Genomic DNA, 7,500 nt, shown 5'->3' on the forward strand with positions numbered 1-7,500 from the left:
GCCTGGGACCGGGGTTGACCTGTTGTCCCTGCCGGACTTAGAAATTTTTTCTCTGCCGCCTGGGACCGGGGTTGACCTGTTGTCCCTGCCGGACTTAGAAATTTTTTCTCTCCAGCCTGGGACCGGGGTTGACCTGTTGTCCCTGCCGGACTTAGAAATTTTTTCTCTCCAGCCTGGGACCGGGGTTGACCTGTTGTCCCTGCCGGACTTAGAAATTTTTTCTCTCCCGCCCGGTACCGGGGTTGACCTGTTGTCCCTGCCGGACTTAGAAAATTTTTCTCTCCCGCTCGGAACCGGGGTTGACCTGTTGTCCCTGCCGGACTTAGAAAATTTTTCTCTCCCGCCTGGGACCGGGGTTGACCTGTTGTCCCTGCCGGACTTGGAGCCCCAGGAGGGGATCGGCCACCAGGTCAACCTCCGCTGAAAGCGGCCACGGTTTACCTGGTGCCCGGGGAGCGAATCGGACACCAGGTCAACCTCAGCTGAAGCGGCCGGGGTTGACCTGCTGTCCCTGCCGGACTTAGAAATTTTTTCTCTCCAGCCTGGGACCGGGGTTGACCTGTTGTCCCTGCCGGACTTAGAAATTTTTTCTCTGCCGCCTGGGACCGGGGTTGACCTGTTGTCCCTGCCGGACTTGGAAAATTTTTCTCTCCCGCCTGGGACCGGGGTTGACCTGTTGTCCCTGCCGGACTTAGAAAATTTTTCTCTGCCGCCTGGGACCGGGGTTGACCTGTTGTCCCTGCCGGACTTAGAAATTTTTTCTCTCCAGCCTGGGACCGGGGTTGACCTGTTGTCCCTGCCGGACTTAGAAATTTTTTCTCTCCCGCCCGGGACCGGGGTTGACCTGTTGTCCCTGCCGGACTTAGAAAATTTTTCTCTCCCGCTCGGAACCGGGGTTGACCTGTTGTCCCTGCCGGACTTAGAAAATTTTTCTCTCCCGCCTGGGACCGGGGTTGACCTGTTGTCCCTGCCGGACTTAGAAAATTTTTCTCTCCCGCCCGGTACCGGGGTTGACCTGTTGTCCCTGCCGGACTTAGAAAATTTTTCTCTCCCGCCTGGGACCGGGGTTGACCTGTTGTCCCTGCCGGACTTAGAAATTTTTTCTCTGCCGCCTGGGACCGGGGTTGACCTGTTGTCCCTGCCGGACTTAGAAATTTTTTCTCTCCAGCCTGGGACCGGGGTTGACCTGTTGTCCCTGCCGGACTTAGAAATTTTTTCTCTCCCCGCCTGGGACCGGGGTTGACCTGCTGTCCCTGCCGGACTTGGAGCCCGAGGAGGGAATCGGCCACCAGGTCAACCTCCGCTGAAAGCGGCCACGGTTTACCTGGTGCCCGGGGAGCGAATCGGACACCAGGTCAACCTCTGCTAAAGCGACCGAGGTTGACCTGGTGCCCGGGGAGCGAATCTGACACCAGGTCAACCTCTGCTAAAGCGCCAGAGGTTGACCTGGTGCCCGGGGAGCGAATCGGACACCAGGTCAACCTCTGCTAAAGCGGCCGGGGTTGACCTGCTGTCCCTGCCGGACTTAGAAAATTTTTCTCTCCAGCCTGGGACCGGGGTTGACCTGTTGTCCCTGCCGGACTTAGAAAATTTTTCTCTCCCGCCTGGGACCGGGGTTGACCTGTTGTCCCTGCCGGACTTAGAAAATTTTTCTCTCCCGCCTGGGACCGGGGTTGACCTGTTGTCCCTGCCGGACTTAGAAAATTTTTCTCTCCCGCCTGGGACCGGGGTTGACCTGTTGTCCCTGCCGGACTTAGAAAATTTTTCTCTCCCGCCTGGGACCGGGGTTGACCTGTTGTCCCTGCCGGACTTAGAAATTTTTTCTCTCCCGCCTGGGACCGGGGTTGACCTGTTCTCCCTGCCGGACTTAGAAAATTTTTCTCTCCAGCCTGGGACCGGGGTTGACCTGTTGTCCCTGCCGGACTTGGAGCCCGAGGAGGGGATCGGCCACCAGGTCAACCTCCGCTGAAAGCGGCCACGGTTTACCTGGTGCCCGGGGACCGAATCGGACACCAGGTCAACCTCCGCTGAAGCGGCCGGGGTTGACCTGCTGTCCCTGCCGGACTTAGAAAATTTTTCTCTCCCGCCTGGGACCGGGGTTGACCTGTTGTCCCTGCCGGACTTAGAAAATTTTTCTCTCCAGCCTGGGACCGGGGTTGACCTGTTGTCCCTGCCGGACTTGGAGCCCGAGGAGGGGATCGGCCACCAGGTCAACCTCCGCTGAAAGCGGCCACGGTTTACCTGGTGCCCGGGGACCGAATCGGACACCAGGTCAACCTCCGCTGAAGCGGCCGGGGTTGACCTGCTGTCCCTGCCGGACTTTGAAAATTTTTCTCTCCCCGCCCGGAACCGGGGTTGACCTGTTGTCCCTGCCGGACTTGGAAATTTTTTCTCTCCCCGCCTGGGACCGGGGTTGACCTGCTGTCCCTGCCGGACTTGGAGCCCCAGGAGGGGATCGGCCACCAGGTCAACCTCCGCTGAAAGCGGCCACGGTTTACCTGGTGCCCGGGGACCGAATCGGACACCAGGTCAACCTCTGCTAAAGCGCCCGAGGTTGACCTGGTGCCCGGGGAGCGAATCGGACACCAGGTCAACCTCTGCTACGGCGGCCGGGGTTGACCTGCTGTCCCTGCCGGACTTAGAAAATTTTTCTCTCCCCGCCCGGAACCGGGGTTGACCTGTTGTCCCTGCCGGACTTGGAGCCCGAGGAGGGGATCGGCCACCAGGTCAACCTCCGCTGAAAGCGGCCACGGTTTACCTGGTGCCCGGGGAGCGAATCGGACACCAGGTCAACCTCTGCTAAAGCGGCCGGGGTTCACCTGCTGTCCCTGCCGGACTTGGAGCCCGAGGAGGGGATCGGCCACCAGGTCAACCTCCGCTGAAAGCGGCCACGGTTTACCTGGTGCCCGGGGAGCGAATCGGACACCAGGTCAACCTCTGCTAAAGCGGCCGGGGTTCACCTGCTGTCCCTGCCGGACTTGGAGCCCGAGGAGGGGATCGGCCACCAGGTCAACCTCCGCTGAAAGCGGCCACGGTTTACCTGGTGCCCGGGGAGCGAATCGGACACCAGGTCAACCTCTGCTAAAGCGGCCGGGGTTGACCTGCTGTCCCTGCCGGACTTGGAGCCCGAGGAGGGGATCGGCCACCAGGTCAACCTCCGCTGAAAGCGGCCACGGTTTACCTGGTGCCCGGGGAGCGAATCGGACACCAGGTCAACCTCTGCTAAAGCGGCCGGGGTTGACCTGCTGTCCCTGCCGGACTTGGAGCCCGAGGAGGGTATCGGCCACCAGGTCAACCTCCGCTGAAAGCGGCCACGGTTTACCTGGTGCCCGGGGAGCGAATCGGACACCAGGTCAACCTCTGCTAAAGCGGCCGGGGTTGACCTGCTGTCCCTGCCGGACTTGGAGCCCGAGGAGGGGATCGGCCACCAGGTCAACCTCCGCTGAAAGCGGCCACGGTTTACCTGGTGCCCGGGGACCGAATCGGACACCAGGTCAACCTCTGCTAAAGCGGCCGGGGTTGACCTGCTGTCCCTGCCGGACTTGGAGCCCGAGGAGGGGATCGGCCACCAGGTCAACCTCCGCTGAAAGCGGCCACGGTTTACCTGGTGCCCGGGGACCGAATCGGACACCAGGTCAACCTCTGCTAAAGCGGCCGGGGTTGACCTGCTGTCCCTGCCGGACTTGGAGCCCGAGGAGGGGATCGGCCACCAGGTCAACCTCCGCTGAAAGCGGCCACGGTTGACCTGGTGCCCGGGGAGCGAATCGGACACCAGGTCAACCTCTGCTAAAGCGGCCGGGGTTGACCTGCTGTCCCTGCCGGACTTGGAGCCCGAGGAGGGGATCGGCCACCAGGTCAACCTCCGCTGAAAGCGGCCACGGTTTACCTGGTGCCCGGGGACCGAATCGGACACCAGGTCAACCTCCGCTGAAGCGGCCGGGGTTGACCTGCTGTCCCTGCCGGACTTAGAAAATTTTTCTCTCCCCGCCCGGAACCGGGGTTGACCTGTTGTCCCTGCCGGACTTAGAAAATTTTTCTCTCCCCGCCCGGAACCGGGGTTGACCTGCTGTCCCTGCCGGACTTGGAGCCCGAGGAGGGGATCGGCCACCAGGTCAACCTCCGCTGAAAGCGCCCGAGGTTGACCTGGTGCCCGGGGAGCGAATCGGACACCAGGTCAACCTCTGCTAAAGCGCCCGAGGTTGACCTGGTGCCCGGGGAGCGAATCGGACACCAGGTCAACCTCCGCTAAAGCGCCCGAGGTTGACCTGGTGCCCGGGGAGCGAATCGGACACCAGGTCAACCTCTGCTACGGCGGCCGGGGTTGACCTGCTGTCCCTGCCGGACTTGGAAAATTTCTCTCCCCGCCTCGGACCGGGGTTGACCTGCTGTCCCTACCGGACTTAGAACATTTTTCTCTCCCCGCCCCGGCCCGGGGGTTAACCTCGGGGCACACAGCTTCCCGGGTCTGACGTGCACGTCCTGTCACCTCCCGGGCCCGGCGTCCTCGTCCTCCCTTCCCCTTGGGCCGGCTCGGAGGAAGTTTTCCCTCGGCCCGGCCTCCGGGTTAATTGTTTGGGCCCGGCTGACTGAGGCCAGGCTGCTGACGCTAAAGCCCGGGGAGGCGGGGGCCTACGGCCATACCGGACCGAATGCCCCCGATCTCGTCCGATCTCGGAAGGTAAACCGTCCCGGGCCTGGCTAGTACCTGGATGGGTGACCGCCTGGGAATCCCAGGTGCCGTAGGCAGCTTTTGGCCCCAGCGGGGGTAGAGCGGGGCGTGTGTCTGCCGTGCGGGAGCAGGGAAGCCGTGAGGCCAAGGCGGCGCGACGGTCCTGGGGGGCGCTGAGGCCTTTCCCTCTGCCTGCCTGCGTGTCGGGGGCGGGGGGGCGGGCGAGGAAGCTTAGGCCCTCACCCGGTGCGGTGCGATGGCTTGGGTCGGGTCGGGGAGAGGGAAGAAAGCGTGTGTGGAGCGTTGGTGGGGCAGGTGTGTGTGTGGGAGTGCTGGGTGGGGCAGGCCGTTGAGGCGGTGGCGGTGGTGGTGTTTTTGGTGGGAGTGAGTTGGGGTCAGGTGGGTGTGGGGTCCCCCCCGGGGGGTGGATGGTCTGAGGGTTAAGGCTTGGAACGTGCGTCTTGGGGGACCGTGGGTGGAGGTTGTTGAGAGCGGGGAAGGCCCTGGGTATCGGTTGGGGACTATTAAGCCCGGTGGAGGGGGACCGTGGGTGGAGGTGGTTGAGAGCGGGGAAGGCCCTGGGTCTCGGTTGTGGACTATTAAGCCCGGTGGAGGGGGACCGTGGGTGGAGGTTGTTGAGAGCGGGGAAGGCCCTGGGTCTCGGTTGTGGACTATTAAGCCCGGTGGAGGGGGACCGTGGGTGGAGGTTGTTGAGAGCGGGGAAGGCCCTGGGTCTCGGTTGTGGACTATTAAGCCCGGTGGAGGGGGACCGTGGGTGGAGGTTGTTGAGAGCGGGGAAGGCCCTGGGTCTCGGTTGTGGACTATTAAGCCCGGTGGAGGGGGACCGTGGGTGGAGGTTGTTGAGAGCGGGGAAGGCCCTGGGTCTCGGTTGTGGACTATTAAGCCCGGTGGAGGGGGACCGTGGGTGGAGGTGGTTGAGAGCGGGGAAGGCCCTGGGTCTCGGTTGTGGACTATTAAGCCCGGTGGAGGGGGACCGTGGGTGGAGGTTGTTGAGAGCGGGGAAGGCCCTGGGTCTCGGTTGTGGACTATTAAGCCCGGTGGAGGGGGACCGTGGGTGGAGGTTGTTGAGAGCGGGGAAGGCCCTGGGTCTCGGTTGTGGACTATTAAGCCCGGTGGAGGGGGACCGTGGGTGGAGGTGGTTGAGAGCGGGGAAGGCCCTGGGTCTCGGTTGTGGACTATTAAGCCCGGTGGAGGTGTTGCGTACGGTGGATGTAAGGGGGAGGGCGTATGAAGTGACCGAGGAGTGGGCAAGGAAACGGGGGAAAAATTTGGAGGCGAAGGCGGCCGAAAAAGGGTGCGGTTGACCTGGTGCCCGGGGAGCGAATGGGCCACCAGGTCAACCCCCGCTGAAAGCAGCGGAGGTTGACCTGGTGCCCGGGGAGCGAATCGGCCACCAGGTCAACCCCCGCTGAAAGCAGCGGAGGTTGACCTGGTGCCCGGGGAGGGAATCGGCCACCAGGTCAACCCCCGCTGAAAGCACCGGAGGTTGACCTGGTGCCCGGGGAGGGAATCGGCCACCAGGTCAACCCCCGCTGAAAGCACCGGAGGTTGACCTGGTGCCCGGGGAGCGAATCGGCCACCAGGTCAACCCCCGCTGAAAGCACCGGAGGTTGACCTGGTGCCCGGGGAGCGAATGGGCCACCAGGTCAACCCCCGCTGAAAGCAGCGGAGGTTGACCTGGTGCCCGGGGAGCGAATCGGCCACCAGGTCAACCCCCGCTGAAAGCAGCGGAGGTTGACCTGGTGCCCGGGGAGCGAATCGGCCACCAGGTCAACCCCCGCTGAAAGAAGCGGAGGTTGACCTGGTGCCCGGGGAGGGAATCGGCCACCAGGTCAACCCCCGCTGAAAGCAGCGGAGGTTGACCTGGTGCCCGGCGAGCGAATCGGCCACCAGGTCAACCCCCGCTGAAAGCAGCGGAGGTTGACCTGGTGCCCGGGGAGGGAATCGGCCACCAGGTCAACCCCCGCTGAAAGCAGCGGAGGTTGACCTGGTGCCCGGGGAGGGAATCGGCCACCAGGTCAACCCCCGCTGAAAGCAGCGGAGGTTGACCTGGTGCCCGGGGAGCGAATCGGCCACCAGGTCAACCCCCGCTGAAAGAAGCGGAGGTTGACCTGGTGCCCGGGGAGGGAATCGGCCACCAGGTCAACCCCCGCTGAAAGCAGCGGAGGTTGACCTGGTGCCCGGGGAGCGAATCGGCCACCAGGTCAACCCCCGCTGAAAGCAGCGGAGGTTGACCTGGTGCCCGGGGAGGGAATCGGCCACCAGGTCAACCCCCGCTGAAAGCAGCGGCGGTTGACCTGGTGCCCGGGGAGGGAATCGGCCACCAGGTCAACAGGTCAACCCGGTTCCCGGGGGGGAGAGGAAAGGAGGCGGCCGGACCCTCCCGCGAGGGTCACCCTGCCCGCCTCCACCGGCGGCCGGACCCTCCCGCGAGGGTCACCCTGCCCGCCTCCACCGGCGGCCGGACCCTCCCGCGAGGGTCACCCTGCCCGCCGGACCCTCCCGCGAGGGTCACCCGGCACGCCGTCCCAGCGAAGAGGGCCGGCCACCCGGACCCCGCTTTTGGGAACGGACACCAGGTCAACCCGGTTCCCGGGGGGGAGAGGAAAGGAGGCGGCCGGACCCTCCCGCGAGGGTCACCCTGCCCGCCTCCACCGGCGGCCGGACCCTCCCGCGAGGGTCACCCTGCCCGCCGGACCCTCCCGCGAGGGTCACCCGGCACGCCGTCCCAGCGAAGAGGGCCGGCCACCCGGACCCCGCTTTTGGGAACGGACACCAGGTCAACCCGGTTCCCGGGGGGGAGAGGAAAG

The 7,500-nt window shown here is 64.3% G+C and overlaps 1 non-coding gene across 1 annotated transcript; it reads left to right on the forward strand.

Moving 5' to 3' along the window:
• The first annotated feature begins 4,627 nt into the window (after positions 1-4,627).
• LOC142006338 (5S ribosomal RNA) lies at positions 4,628-4,746 on the forward strand. The gene has a single exon (XR_012643441.1). It is a non-coding gene; the product is annotated as a 5S ribosomal RNA (ribosomal RNA).
• Positions 4,747-7,500: the final 2,754 nt, after the last annotated feature.

This window comes from Carettochelys insculpta, unplaced genomic scaffold, assembly GCF_033958435.1.
Source record: "Carettochelys insculpta isolate YL-2023 unplaced genomic scaffold, ASM3395843v1 scaffold_0049, whole genome shotgun sequence".
Classification (NCBI taxonomy): Eukaryota; Metazoa; Chordata; order Testudines; family Carettochelyidae; genus Carettochelys; species Carettochelys insculpta.